Genomic DNA, 15,852 nt, shown 5'->3' on the forward strand with positions numbered 1-15,852 from the left:
GTCAAGGATTGTATGCAACATTTCTCTAACATGTTTACTTGTCGTCCCCTTCTTCACGCATATATACTCCTCGATCCTGATGTTATTCCTTCAGGACCTCTTCTCTAAGTCCTCCTCCTTTACTGAAATATTATATATTTTCCCCAACTAAGTTATGTGGCGTGGTTATTGCTCTCGCTCAAAGAATCTGTTTGTTTTTCGCCTCCTACAATGACTTCATCTTGTCATCCAACTCATCCGTGTCCCTTTGTATGTCAGCTTCACAGAAACTTTCAATGTATAATTCACTCTCACACTGTTGCACCAACTGTGCGACACAACAAAATTAAAACCTTAATGGAGGAGATTGATTCACGTACCTTCCCCCGGTAGAGACCACTTCAGCACCTAGAATTATTTGACACAGGGAGTTCTCCACTTTCTACCCTGAGACTTCTGCAACTTTCTTTTGGGGTGGCTAGATCTGGCTAGCTGAACAACGTCAATCCTGTAACAAATTTTAAACAACTGAATCTCTAAGTTGGACCAGTACCTCTGCCATTACTCCCCACTTAGTTGTTAATGGTATGGTTCCTGCCCCTCTTAAAGACACCACAGCGAATCCCTTTTTCTGGAAGCCAAGAGCAGATTCCTTGGTTTAAAAAAGTTATTACCGATATTGTTACTATCTTTTGCTCTTAGCTGGTGGATAAGTTTGTAGAAAAACTACTTTCTCAAGGACACTAGGGCATGATTTCGGCCATCACACAATAGAGACAGTGCTTCTCCCTATTATGGATGAGCTGAAATGGGAGCAGGAGCCAACGCTTTGTTCTCATTAGATCTCTCTGCTGTCTTCGCACAGATGAGTACTCCAACTTGGTGAACCATGTTGTGGCTTTAGGCATCAGGTGCTAGGCGCTAAAGAGGTTCATATCATTCTTTACAGACTGAACGTGTAACTTCAGATTGGGCAACTTTTCGCCCAACACATTGCATGCAATTTCAGAGTGACTCGTGGGTCCTCAATCTCTCCCTATTTGTTCACCAGCTATGTAATCCCAATTGCTGAAGCTTTACTTGAGAAAGGTGTTAGAGCATTTATGTGTTCTGACGGCACCCAGATCTTGCTGTGTTTAGACAGTTAACCCTCTGCTCTCTTCACATTCCACCAAACCATGCCTGTCCTATGGCAGTGGCTGGGTTGCAATAAACTAAAGTGAAATGCTGAGAAGACAGAAGTTCTGCTTGTTAATGGCCATAATGACTAATGGCTTGATGCCTACTAGCCTTCGGAGATGGGCGCTCTTCGACTGTTTGCTCAAAATGTGTAGAGCTTGAAAGTAAAGATCAACAGTTCTCGGTCTGGCAAGTTCTGTCAGTCGTGTCATTGTCCATGTATCATATTAAACGCCAGAAAGAGATTGCCTCTTATTTGACACTAGAAAGCAGGCACCTTGTAGCAGCTGCATAGATTGGGGCCAGTTTGGACTAGTCGAACATCCTCTACTGACAGTTTCCTACACTCCACAAGAATGTTTATTTTGAGAGCCCAAAGCATGGCCAAGGCCTCCTTCTCAGTAGTGGAATGTCTACATTCAGCCTCCGGCAAAGCCCTAGATGCAAAGGCAATCATGACTTGCTTTCCGATCATGCCGCTGTTTCAGTTCCACCCCTGGGCCCTTGTCTCTGGCGTCCGTAACAACACAATGGGGCAAAACTATGCAGACTGTGAGCATTCACAAGACTCTCCTTAACATCTGCAAATTCTTCTCACATTCCCTACTCCACACATAGTCTGCACCCTTCCTCAGCAGGGCTCACATGGCACAAGAAAATTAGGTACAAACTGAGAATAGAAAGTTTCTCACCAAAAACGAGAGGGCCTCTTCTTTCTTTATGGGTCTAGGTATTTCCTGTGTGCCTTTAATTGATTCATCTTTGGGGCAGACCCCATCAGCAGAGATTACGTGACCTAGGTAGCTCAATTCCTGACCAGAAAATGTGTATTTTTATCTGGGAATTTAAATCTATTATTTCTCACGGCCCAATTTCATAGAGAATATCTATTATGGTAATGCTTACCATATTTTAATTTAAAAAAAAAAGAATTACAAAAACGTAATAAGTCCGTTAAATTATATGGTTAGGTTTGATGAGGTCATACTGATACATTTTGAAGCTTAACAGATCAGCTCTGGTTAGGGTGTCCTCTCTGGCAGGGCAGAGCAGACCTGCATGAAATCTCACCATATCACGTAAGGGCAGCACTGAGCGGGGTTTAGATGTGTAGCAGGGTAACTCCTGATGTCCTAGAGGACAGCCTGACCTTGAGCAGGGTAGATCCTCTCCAGCTCTTCAGACAATTTAGTTCTTTTGAGCCTTAGCTGTGGTGATACAGGAAGGAGTATTTAGCCCTAATTGTCCTGTGATAATGTGTTGTCTTTTCTATTTTCTTCCTTTCACAGACACCTGAGGACTTGAACATCAGAATTTCAGAATGGAGAAAAGGCAGGTTCGAAGACAAATAGGAGAAGTGCGGTGTTCCCCTGAACCCGTAAGAGCCACACTCCCTTCTTCTCTTACCCATAATGTGTCATCTTCAAGATCCCAAACTGATGCTCAGAGGGACTGTGAGATGGAAGCCCTATCAGGGAACCTGCCTAACATGATCCTGTTATCTATGTTGGAGCACTTGGAAGCCAAACTGGATAACTTGCAGAATATCTTAGAGGACGTGCCGTCAAGAGTCGCTGGGCTCATGGAGCAAATCTGGATAGCAAAGGGTCTAGATCACCTTGAAAATGGGGGCGTGTCTTTGGAGAGGGTCAGTCCGGTGGTGGTTAGAGATTGTCCTCTCAGCAGGTCCCCTCCGATCAATCTTTCAGTCAGGGCCAAGGAGGTGAACCAATGTCTTCAATCTACATCTTCACCTGGTCGTGATCCACAGCCGAATCAGTGTCTTCAACCTCTGTCTCCTCATGGGCATGAACCACAGCAGAGCCAGTGCCTCCAACCTCTGTCTCCGACTGGCCCTGGACCACAGCAGGAGGGTACTGGCTCCAGGTGCCCTCCTCCAGATGCTCAAGTTATCCCAGGTCTTCCACCAGTGTTTGATGATGGCCATGAACCACAGCAAGACCACTGCATGCAACAAGAACCAGAGGAACACATGAAGAAAGAACCATTGTATGCAGATAGTTGGGGAGCACAACAGAACGTCTGCCCGCAGCCACTGTTTTACAAGGGACATGAGCCACAGCGAAACCACTGCAGACAACCAGTGCTCCCAGATGGGGAGGGACCAAGTGAACTCCTAAAGCAAGAGTTGTTGTGGTTTGAGGGTGAGGGTCAACGGCAAAACCTCTGCAGACAACCAGCATTTCAAGAAGACCAGAGTCTGCAGCTCAACACATGCCTGCAGGTTCTTTCTGATGCACATGAATCGCATCAGAACTGCAAGACCGAACCAATGCACCTTGAGACACTCAGTCCAGATCGCGGCTATAAGCTAGAACCACTGAGTCCTGAGGACTACGATCAGAACTACAAGCAAGAACCACTGGGCCCTGAGAACCGAGATGGGAACTCTGACCTACAACCCACATGTGCTGATGCGCAGGGCCCATCTGGAGCCTCATCATTCCTGCCACAGAATGCTCCTGATACTGATGGAGCTATCGCTAGAGACCCATTGGAGAGAGGAAATACAGACGCAGATGGATTGCTGCTCAAAGCCATCCCAGGTATTTGTTTCGTACTGAATGACCATGCAGAATGTCTACTCACTTGTACAGTTCTGAGGGAATGTAACATAAAATATCTCCCCAGTGGATCTGCCCAGATTTTTAGTAAGACCTGCAGGGGGCCAAATCGGAGTTGTGTGGACTGGTATCTTTGGGGGCGGGGCCTTGAGTACACCAGAAGCGGTTATGTACCTGGTATCGCCTTTATTTTCGCAAAGGAGTTTCGCCTTCCCGTTCAGTGATAGGCTAAGAATTGGGACTCTGCACATGAAAAATGACCTGAATTCTGGTCCGTGCATGAGACGCCCCATTCCGGGCTCAGGACCTCTGAGGAATTATGTGGCAGAATCTGTGATTTCAATCCAAGCTCCGCGATACTCACCATCCCCTAAGTGTGAGATGAAAGTGAGGTGTTATTCACCGAGAGTAACAGTGCCCTTTTTTGTTGCTAGTGCGAACTAAAGCACTTTAGAGATGGGGCTGGGTCTATGTGATGTGTGAGTGCACAGATTGTAGGAGGAATTCTGGGGCAGCCAGGGTCTGCCCCTTAGGAGGAGAGGAAGGCAGTGTGAAGAGGAAAGGTGATCTGTAAGTCAGGTCTGTAGTGGTGGGATGGGTGGGGATTAGACCCGCTGCACCCCAGGGCCTTCGATAAGAAGTGGTCTATTTCTGAAGTGCGTAGGTACATGTACATAGAACTGGGGGGCCTGCAGGTCAGAGAGGGCCGGCTGTATTATAACATACTACATCATGTAGAACAACGTACAAGGTCAAGGGAGGTTCAAGATTCAGTGTGGTCTGTAGGGTTAGGTGCACAGTATAAGGTGTTCTGAATATCAATGGGTTAGTTGCATTACCGTGTACATGATAGGGTGATATATTATGTTTATTTTATCTAATATGGGCCCCATTATAAGGCCTCAGCTGTGTCTCCATTATGTCTCCTATTACATTTCCCTCACTTTTTCTCCCTCAAAGTCAGCAATATCAGCATTTAAAGCAACTCTGCTGGAGGGTGGGTGAAGTAAATGGGGATTGCTCTGAGATATATGGAATTACTGTGGAAATTTGGCTCTGAGATATGTGGAATTACTGTGGAAATTCGGCATCTGATTCCCCCAGTCATTTCAGAGTACTTTGATTGCATAAGTTTATTATTGCCTCTGTGATCATGTCTGGGTGAACAATACCTTTACAATATCACATGTATCTTTTGAAGGTCAATTCATCTTTCTTCCTTCTTTAGACAGCTATTCTGTCTTAGCCCCTCTTTAGACACTTCAGTGCACATTACTAGGACCAAATCATGCAAGTTTCTGCCTCTCTGCACACAATGGTGCAGTGCAGTGTGTTGCGATAAGCTGTAAGCATAGCCCTGACAGCATCTTCCACTTTGATACCGGCCTTGAAAAAACCCTGATTGACCAATCTGTTCATCCTCTCTGCTTGGCCATTATTCTGTGAGTGATGAAGACTAGCACATTTATGCTTGATACCAGCTCCATCCAAATACTGCTTCATCTCCCTCAAGACCAATTATACACAATTATCCGAAACCAATTCACCCTGAAAACCCTCTCTGACACGTACAAACCGTACTTGCAACCAATTTGACATGTAGTCTTCAAGCACAATGGCAAATTTCTGATGCACAGGAAGCATCTGAAACAGACCTAAAAAATCATTACATTCATGGTCCCGTCCTGTCAGGAAAACCCACTTCTGTCATAAGCAGAACTGTGTACATCATCCTTTTATCATTTTGCAAACAACTGGTAACTCTCTCTAATGAGTTTTTCCACATCCCTGTTGATGGCAGGCGACAAGTATTGCATTGTCAGTCGTTTGTTTTTCGATATCACAGCTAAATGTCTCACCTCTGACAGTATGAAATTTGCTATTGGTCTGCAGTTTTCACAACAAATCGTTTTGCTTTTGGCCATTCTTTCTTCATGAAATGAATCACTTTCAATAAAATAGAATCTTCATCCAATGTCTTTCTCTACTTTTGCCTCCACACACACACAGACAGACAGTCTTGACCCGGCCAACAAATACTTCCTGCAATACATTCCACATCCTCACAGTCATTCTCTGTGTTCTTATGTTCCACATCTTCCTGCCCTCAGGGCAGTCGGGGCAAGCAATCAGTATTTTTGTTTCTCTCTCCTGCAGTGTGTTCGACCTCAAAATGATGTTTCAAACGTAACCTCACCGACCTGGCAGTAGCCTGCTGGTGTTCACATTATTACCATTCAAAAGAGGTGTATTATCTGTTCATATTCTGAACTTGGCCCCACATGAGGATGACTTGATCTTTTAAGTTGCCCACGCACAGTCCTACATCCCACGCTCAATGGTCGAGTATTTACGTTCACGTGGTCGCAGTGTGTGTGATGCCATTGCACATTCCTCATTTCCTTCGCCGTGAGTCACTACAGCGCCAATGCCAATGCTACCAGTATCATTAGTGATACATCACTCATTGCCTGGTAGAAATAGACTCAGTAGTCCTGCATTTAGCAGTTTTCCCCTAATCTCTGCAAATGCACCTTCCTGTCCCCAAATCCCTCAAGCATTCCTTTTGAAAAGGTTGTGAAGTGGTTCAGCAATCACCGCAACATTTTCAGTAAATTTTGAATAAAATTCATACATTTCTGTGAGGAGGACCCCGAGAGTAGGGCCCTGAACCCCCGTTACCCATCCTGGAAACAGGAAATACCACGGAAAGCCGGGAGATGGCAAGGGTTAACCCGTTGCTCCCGACCTCCTCCTTGCAGGAAGAAGGAGGTGGCATTACGGAGAAGGACCAATCAAGAAGGCCGACAAGAAAAGAAAAGGCGGAGATGGAAGATGCGGAGAGACCCAATGAGGAGGTGGCTTTACGGAGAAGGACCAATCAGGAAGTCCTACAAGAAAAGAAAAGGCAGAGACGGAAGACGGAAGACGCGGAGAGACCCAATGAGGAGATGGCTTTACGGAGAAGGACCAATCAGGAAGGCCGACAAGAAAAGAAAAGGCGGAGACGGAAGACGCGGAGTGTGCATCGAGTTGTATTAGCAGGATGCCAGAGGAGAGAAGAGGGAAAAAACGTTGAGAAAACGGGACGATGACGGCAATGATAACCCGGACGAAGGAGAGGAGTGGAGCTAGGATTGGTGGATCCCCACCTCCCTCAGGAGGTGTGAAAACGCCTCCATAGCTCAGGAGAGCTGCAGCTAGGATGGTGAGTGAACCGGGCGAAGTGAGGGCATCAAGCTAGCAGGGGAGAGCATATTGAGGTACAGGGAGGCAGTCAAGGGGTGGTTGTACTGCACCAAAGTAAGCCACATCATTTCTTTTCTTTCATGAGGATATTTCCTTGGTGTCTGCCTTTATTTTTCTTTCACCTATAACTCCTGAGCGACTCTGCTTGAATTACCTACACGGGTGGGAGGGCCACGTTAATTAGGCGTTAACCCCCTCTTCATGCACAACGTGGTGTGGTGAAGGACACGATCCCATGTCCTGACCTAAGACTTTTCCAAGAATCTGAGTCTCAGTATCCTTTTTTGTTCTTTTCCTTTCAAGCCATCGGGGAGACGGACATCCGAAGCCAATATCTGGAATTACCAGGAAACAGGAACACACACCAGAAGAGGCCCTCCGACCACCCACCAGAACAGCAGCTCAAGGAGAACTATTAATTTTCTCTACAAACTACAAATAAACTGGAACAATTGATAAACTCCTAAAGCCTCCTAGCTTCTATTTCCGCCCATCCCCCCCCACAATTCCCACAAACTCAAGTTGTTGGTCACAGTGTTTTGGAGCAGGTATTTCAGTGACTGTCAACAGGCCTGGCCATATTGAAATCTCTTTAGCTGAAACCACATGCCCAACATTTTCAACCAATCATACATCTATCTCTTTTTTTTAATCTCAATCCTCTTTTCAGGAAAGCTCTCTAAATATATTAAGTGTACGCATATGCTTATCTAAATCTTTGCCGATAATCAAAGCATTGTTTTGGAAAACCAAAACTTCAGAGAGACCATTCTCCTCCTCTGCCATCTCCTTTGGAACATGGCTGCTGCAGGGGCGAGACCAGATGGCATCGTGTGAAACTGATCTACTACACCAGGAGCCACAAATGTCCTCATCTGTCTTGACTCCTTCCTCAATAGCCCTTGATGATACCCTGAGGCCATATCCAATTTTGAGAAGAGTTTTGCTACATCAAGTGTTGTCATTTCATCTATTATGGGTAAAGGATGATGTGGGACAGGGCCCTTTTTGTATGGTCACCCCCACACTTTTTCCCCAGTGCTGATCGTTTTGACTCTGAAAGTCCACCGAGACCTGCTAACCAGACCCCTGAGCCTGTGCTCTCTCCCAAAAACTGTTACATGTGAATTGCTAACCCCAGTTGGCAAGGACTTTAACCCGCTTATAAGTCACTGGTATGTGGTAACTGTGGAACCCAGGGCAGGGCCATTAAAGGGATCATTAGGGCCTGAAGCTCTGTTTGTGCCACCCCGAGTGACCAAACTAATCTGATGTTAACAGGTCTGGCATTATAGACTGAGGAAGCAGTGCAAACCTCTCAAAGTCGACTTTGTTTTTCCATGGCATCTTTCTTTCTCTGTCTCTGTTGGTCTTTTCTGCTGTCCGTCTCTATGTTTTCCTCTAATTTTGCATCTCTATCTTTTCCATAACTTGTCTCTGCCTCTCTCTGTGCCCAGGAATCTGTCTTTTTCACTGCGCCTGTGTCTGCCTCTTTTCTGCTTTTCCACTCTCTCTCTTTCACTGATGGTGTCTGCCTCTTTCAATGCCCCAGTCTCTGCCTCTCTCTTTAGCTTTCATTTATGGCCGTGGCGTAGCCTGCCAGATCTAAAAACAAACCACAGAAATATTTCCTTGCAGTTAAACAGCACTCCCATGCAGCAACTTCACGTCGCACAAACAAAAACACGCTGGGGTTATGTTAGAAACGGGTAGTGTGGTGCAGAGCGGGTGGTTCAAACTCCAGAGGAAATGTGTAAAGCACACTTATCTTTAACCTTTCCCACTCCCCCACCTCTGCCCAGAATTTCCAGAGGGTAATGCTTTTCATCCAAGATTGGATGAACTGCAACCACCTCAAACTGAACCCCGACAAAACCGAACTGGTTTTGACTGGGAGTGGTTGCAGTCTTTGGTCCCCTTCCTTGTGGCCCCACTCACTTGGCCCCCCTCCCCTCCCGGTTCCCAAGGTCAAAACCCTGGGCATCTTTATTAATTCCCAGCTTTCCCTCCACACGCAGGTTCACTCAGTGGTGTCTTCCTGTTTCTTTTCCCTTCGCACTATTCGTAAGGTGTCCCGTTTTTTTTCTGCTCCCGCCCTTAAGCTCATTCTCATGGCCATGGTGCTATCGCGCCTTGACTACGGGAATGTGGTCTATAATGGCGCCCCAGACTACCTGATCCGCCGGCTTCAATTGATACAAAATCAGGCTGCCCGCCTGATTTATGGTCTCCCTAAATTTCACCATGCCACCCCTCTGTTGCAGTCTCTGCACTGGTTACCGGTGAAGGAGAGGACTCTTTTCAAGTTGGGCTGCATCATTTATCAGGCTAGGTCAGGGACTGCCCCCGTTTTCCTTTGCGAAGCTATATCATCTTATCTTCCGGCCAGAGAGCTCCGCTCTTCTCACCAGGCCCTCTTGTCAGTCCCCCGCTTCAGGAAGCAGAAGTCCGGAGGGACGAGATTTGCGGTTCTAGCTCCATCTTTTTGGAACTCGCTTCCTTTTGCCCTTAGAGCTTCAACCTCCTATCTGGAATTCCGTAAACACCTCAAGACCTTCCTGTTCTCCAGATCCCTAGCAGTCTAGCTTCCCTCTCTGCCTCTACTGGTTCACCGCCGTCTAAGCGCCATGAAACCGTCCTGGTATAAGTGCGCTAAATAAATATTTTAAAATTCAATTCAAATTCAATTCAAAGCATCATCGCAGTACACACAGGCGACACACAAGGCACACTACAAAAAGAGACTCCACACCAGGTTAGGTGAAAAACAGTATGTGTATTGTAAAATAAACACATCAGAAGGGAATCACAGGTGCAGATAAACTGTGCCAGCCTGCACCGGGGAATAATTCACAGGGGGACTATATAGAGGGCAGCGCCAATCGGGCCGCTGCCAGAACCATCAGAACTCCAAGGATCACTGAAAGTCCATAAGCAATGACGTCTCACCGGCCGTACCTCCTGGTAAGTAGACATGCACTTGGCATAAATCACTTTAAGCATTTGTCAAGGTAGGCCTAAACATGAAACCAGCCACGTAGGCATTAGGGAAAAACAGTAGCATAAAGGCATTAATCATGAAAACACATTACGCATAACTTCAGGCATAAGTCATTGTTGCCGTAGCCTGGAATGGTAACCTCATGTTAGGCATAGTATGCAGAACACCAGCATTGCAGCCTTAGGGGTAAAGAAACCATTCGCACTAGGCATAAAACACACAGTGGTCAGGCATAAAGCCTGAATCAACACCTTAGGCGGACCGTCACAGTGGACCTGAAAACACGAATACATTAGGCATAACGGGTGAGCATATGCTGCATATCATTAGGCACACCATACTCAGCTGAGGCCTAAACCATGGGAGCATTAAATCACCATAGATTTGGCACTTTATGCGGGACCCCCACAAGATAGCCTTAGGGTAAAAGCATTGCCAGCATTAATGCATTAGGCATACAAACAGTATGAATAACCTATTAGGCGGGAACAGCGCTAGGCATCAACCTGTGGGCATAAACATAGTAGGCATGAAGCATTCTCATTAGGGTAAAAACGCTAGGCAACATCACCTTAGGCATTAGCAGATGCATAAGGCACCTCCGGCGGTACATGGGGCCTAATCATATTAGAATGGGGCAAACACATGAGGCATTTCATTATGGCGCACATTAGCACAGAACATTAGCATAATGGTGCATCCCTAGTAACCCCCAAACATCCTGTAAGCATTAGGGAGGAAAGAAACCATTAGCGATATAACCACATGCATTAGGCATAAGCAACATTAACAGTACACTTTATGTAAATACACCTGGAATAGCTGCCCCAAAGTTTCAGATTCGCTTCTGGCGCTACTGCGCCTGGGGAGCCCCTGCTCGGGGGCTCTCAAATTACCAATGGCCCAAAATCAGCACTGCAAACCAGAGGGAAAAGCATTTATCATCATCCAAGGTACAAATGCATTATGCAACAATATTATGCAAGAAATCATATGGGGCAATAGGCCTCGCCAGCATAAGCACAGTTCGCCCCAATCGGGGGCACAACACTCTGAAACTGGCCCCAGGCCAACTGGCCTCTCTCCGGGGCTCAAATGCCCTATATCCCGCAAAACAGGGCTGGCTGCAAAAACAGCAAAAACAAAGTGTGCAAAGCACTGGGGCAGGGGAGGAGTGTCTCTCACTCCTCTCTCTCTTCTCCTGAGGAGTACAATGCCCCCCAAAATGTTGCAGCTGCCTACTGTCAACCAAGCAGGCAGGGGGGAATCCCACACGCCCCTCGTAGCGCTTCAGAATCCCGGCACTGCATACATCAGCTCCTCTTCTCCTGGGCACAGTTGTAGCTCCTTGGCAGCAAGCAGAGCACAGTCAATGCGAATAAGGCACTCTGGCAGCACCACAATGCAGCACGCGCGCAGGGGAATTGAAATATAGCGCTTTGACAGCACAGCACTGCAAGCGTCAGCTCCTCTTCCCCTGGCACCTTGAATATAGCGCTTGCGAGGCACTAGGCCCTACTAGAAGCTTCAGGGACAGAAGATCGCGTAACTCTTCTGGTAATCAGGAAAACAGTGCCCACCAGGTGCTAGAGTGCAGGCAGAGCAGCACAGTCACTTCAAATATGGCGCTCATCAGGCGCTAGGTGACTCACAGTTCTCACCCTTGGGAGTAGCGCCCACGCTTCTCACCTCCTTGGAGTTCAGGCAGTCAAAGTATAGCGCTCACGAGGCACTAGGGCAGCAGAGCAGGCAAGTCAGGCTGGGCAAGTTCAGCAAACAGTGGGCACTCATCAGTACAGGACAGCAGCTCCTAGAAGCAGTAATCTCCCATAAAGTGGCACTCCTCCTGACACAGCAGTCTTCACTCCAGCAAAGGCTCTCACTGGCCCTGTGGACAGCAGAGGGGTACAGATGGGCTCAGGAGCCAGCACACAGGCTCTTGCGGCGGTACCTCCTGGCAGGGTGTCCCCTCTCATTCCAGTCCACCCTCAGTCTGAGCACATGGCATCTCTACTGCTCTACATATATCTTCCCTCCTACCAGAAAGAGCTGGAAGCTTCTAAAAGGTCCCTGGCAGTTCCAGCCTCCACTTTCACTGTGGGGAAAGTGTAGAGCACCTTGTCACTTCAAACACTAGACAGCCAACGCACCTCAGGCAGGCGGCACAAGCAGACAGAAATGGCGCCCATTTTAAAAGTGACATTTCTGCAATGGTGAAAATATTAGTTAGGTGTTGAAATAAGGTAAAAAGGAACAAAAAACAAACCTGAAGTTCGCCAGGTATAATTTACTGAGCTAACCATGACATGTGCCCCCACCATGCACTGCTTATACCGTCACATATTACATCAATCATGATATGTTAAATTACATCATTGATGAGATCACTTTTGAGCTCTCAAACAGCATTACTGATGACATCACTGATGACATCCTAGTCATATGCAGCATAAGGTGACTGAATGTACATGTGAAAGTCAATAGCATGAAAATAGTGTAAGCCCAAGAGACACGTGTAAATGTGCATTTTAAAAACTAAACTGTGCGAGCTTTTCAAATCACTAAAGTTCAGATGGAAGAATTACTCCATGTTGAAAAAGGTAATAGCTTTGTGCACCTGACGTGGGTTACAGAGGTATATTTGAACGTAGGTTGTGGCTTAACGCCCATTCAAAAGAAATCTGTGAAAAAGGCCAAAGTAGCTGTTGCCAATTCATCAACAATCTGGATTTCTGGCCCAAGTTAAGTAGTTGTGATACAGTGGTCCAGAGACATTTTATAAGATGTGCGTATTTATTTCCAGAACTTAACTAAAGATTTTCAGGCATTACAGATTATTGAATAATATAAAATGTAGGGGTGTCCCACTTAGAGGAGTTTTATCTCATTCTAGTGCTGTAGGCATGACTCTAAGGTCGCAGTTGTGAGGCCCATCTCCAGGATGTGTTCAGTGTATTTGACTAATCTTCTTAGCGCTGAGCCCAAGGAGCCCTACAGGAGCAAACGTATACTTGTCAACCTCTGGACTTAAAATCTGGATCAATCCGAAGTCTTTAAGTTGATAATAGAAAATTGTCAAGCATGTTGAATTACTTAAAGCCAACACACTCACTAGTACGGTGTTATAATGTCTGTATGGTGTCATCAGTGATGTCATCAATATTGTCAGATGTGATGTAATATATGAGGTCATAAGCAGTGCATGGCGGGCTCAAGTTCTAGTTTGGGTTATAGTTGTTAAATATTAGTGTTTGTTTTGGTTATTTAACATTAGTTTTTGTAGTATTTCAACACCTAACTATAATGTTACTTTTAGCCTTGAGTCAAACGGGACTTAAGTTATTAGTGATACAAAAACACTCTTCCTATGGAAACTCTGACCTAACTATAACGGCTGCCACTGCGCTGTGTGTGTGCAGACTCGTAACTCGTATTTCCTCAACTCCCCATAAAAGTGGTCCAATCCAGTACTCCTGGACGCCTAATTTGTGTTCAGCAAATGTCGTAGTGATGCGTTGTGGCTTAACAACAAGCCTTTGTCTACCTCAAGTGAACTGCAGTAATCTCCATCGATCTGCATCTTTTGGTCCGCGATAGACAATCAATACTCATTGCTACTCCTTTTCACATCATCAATCACAATCATTTTTAGGATGCATTTTTTGTGCACCAATGCACCATAATAAAATGGGTTCATTATAATCCTCTTTGTTCATTCATAGAGTGTTTAGAGCTTTACATTCACTTTCATAGTATTCGGCATCCGCTTTGGTTCTGTCGTTAGTTAACATAGAAATGGGACTTGAACTCGACCTGTCACAAATGTATAATTAAATTATCGTTTCTATAGCATGCAGCCATTTGTTTCTACTATGTAAATGCATGTGGGTTCATCAGATGATGTCATTCTTCTGTGGTGGATCATAATGAGTCCAAGCAATAGAGCCTGGCCCTTAGCAGCTTAGCAAACTAGAGGGGAGCGGGTGAAATGAGAACTATGGCAGCAAGTATCTCAATGTATTATTCAATGCTCTGTTCCGTTGCAGAAGAGTCGAACCCTATCTATGAATATATCGCTTGGGACTCGACAGTGAGGGTATAATTATACAATGCAAGTCATTGCGGTAATACCAGAGCGAGAACCCCAGTGCGCACATGATTTCCTACAATCACATATTGGCCACGTGTACACAGCATTCATACTGGATCAGATCCTCTGATATATTCAGTTTCACTGACCCAGTGGGCTCTATTCTGAAAAGTGGGCATTGCTCAATTAATCCGGAGTTTGTATAGTGCTGCTCCTCACCCCTGAGGGTCTCAAGGCGCTGAGCTGAGTGGGGGAGGGGTACTGATCCTCAGGGCGTGGAGGTTCAGTTGAAGAGCCGGGTCCTGAAGTCCTTCCTGAACAGGATCAGCGACAGGGATTGCCTGAGGTAGGAGACGGCTCTTCCTCTGACTTTGGTCTTGTGGATCCGTGGGACGGTGGCCAGGGCAGGTTGGGCGGAGTGAAGTCGTATGGCGGGTATGTGTAATGTTAGACGGTGGTTCAGGTATGCTGGTCCTATGTCGTGGAGAGCTTTGTAGGCATGTGTGAGGAGCTTGAAGGTGATTCTCTTGATGATTGGGAGCCAGTGGCGTTGTCTGAGGTGCTGATATGTGGCTGCAGCAGGGGATGTCTAGGACCAGTCTGGCTGTGGCGTTTTAGACGTTCTGTATTTTTGTGAACTGTTTCTAGGTGACGCCTACGTACAGTGCGTTACAGTAGTCAAATCACTAAAGTTCAGATTGAAGAATTACTCCATGTTGAAAAAGGTAATAGCTGGGTGCACCTGAAGTGGGTTACAGAGGTATATTTGAAAGGAGGTTGCGGGTTGTCGGCGCTGTTGGTTAGCCATTGTGTGAGGTTAAAGGCTGCTTGGTTGGGGTTCGATGAATAGGCAGGGGGGTTTTGAAAAAGGGATGTGGAGATCTGGTCGATGGTGATTTTGTTCCAGTTTCTTCGCAAAGTAGGTTGTGGGTGGTTGTGGGTTGAGGTCTTTTTGTAGACAAAGTGAACGCAGCTGTGGTCTGTCCAATGGAGAGCTGTGGTGTGATTGAATGAGATGTGTTTGCTGGAGGTGAAGATAGGGTCAAGTGGGTGTCCAGCGTTGTGGGTGGGGGTGTTTACAAGTTGTTTGAGTCCGAGGTTGGCGAGATTGTCCAGAAGGGTGGTGGTGTTGCTGTCGTTACTCTTTTCCAGGTGAAAATTGAGGTCTCCCAGTAGAATGTAGTCCTCGGAGGGGAGGGCGTGTGGGGTGATGAAGTCAGTGATGTCTTCACTGAATTGTGCACGGGGTCCTGGTGGTCTGTAGAGGAGTGTGCCTCTGAGTGTGGTTTTGGGGTCGGTGTGGATCTGGAAGTGAAGGTGTTCGGCGCTAGCGAGGTTGGCGTCTGAGCTGATTGAGATGCGGATGGAGTTCTTATGGACGATGGTGATGCCTCCTCCTGTTTGGTTGGTGCGGTCTTTTCGGATGATCTTGTATCCATCCGGGATGGCTATGGTGATGTCTGGAGCTGAAGAGTCGTTCATCCAGGTTTCTGTGAGGAAGGCGACGTCTGGAGAGATGGTGTCAAGTAGATTCCAAAGATCGATGGCGTGTCTGTGGACCGATCGGGTGTTGAGCAGGATGCATTTAAGGTGGTTAGTGTCGGATCTCTGTTTGGTGTTTGAGGGTGTGGTGTGGGACTTGGTGCAGTCGAACTTGCAGGATTGGCATGTGAAGGGTCCATGGGTATGCCCCGGTGAAGCTTGGGCACAGTTGGGGAGTGTGCCCGGGTTAAGTGCTAGGAGGGTGGATGAGTTGTATGTAATGCGGG

The 15,852-nt window shown here is 46.5% G+C and overlaps 1 pseudogene across 1 annotated transcript in view; it reads left to right on the plus strand.

Moving 5' to 3' along the window:
• The first annotated feature begins 2,479 nt into the window (after positions 1-2,479).
• Positions 2,480-15,852, plus strand: part of LOC147736720 (uncharacterized) — a 29,495-nt pseudogene continuing 16,122 nt past the window's right edge. The window contains exon 1 of the transcript XR_015307513.1: positions 2,480-3,725. The product of XR_015307513.1 is annotated as an uncharacterized LOC147736720 (transcript). The remainder of the gene's footprint in view (positions 3,726-15,852) is intronic.

Source organism: Lissotriton vulgaris, chromosome 1_2, assembly GCF_964263255.1.
Source record: "Lissotriton vulgaris chromosome 1_2, aLisVul1.2, whole genome shotgun sequence".
Taxonomy (NCBI): domain Eukaryota; kingdom Metazoa; phylum Chordata; class Amphibia; order Caudata; family Salamandridae; genus Lissotriton; species Lissotriton vulgaris.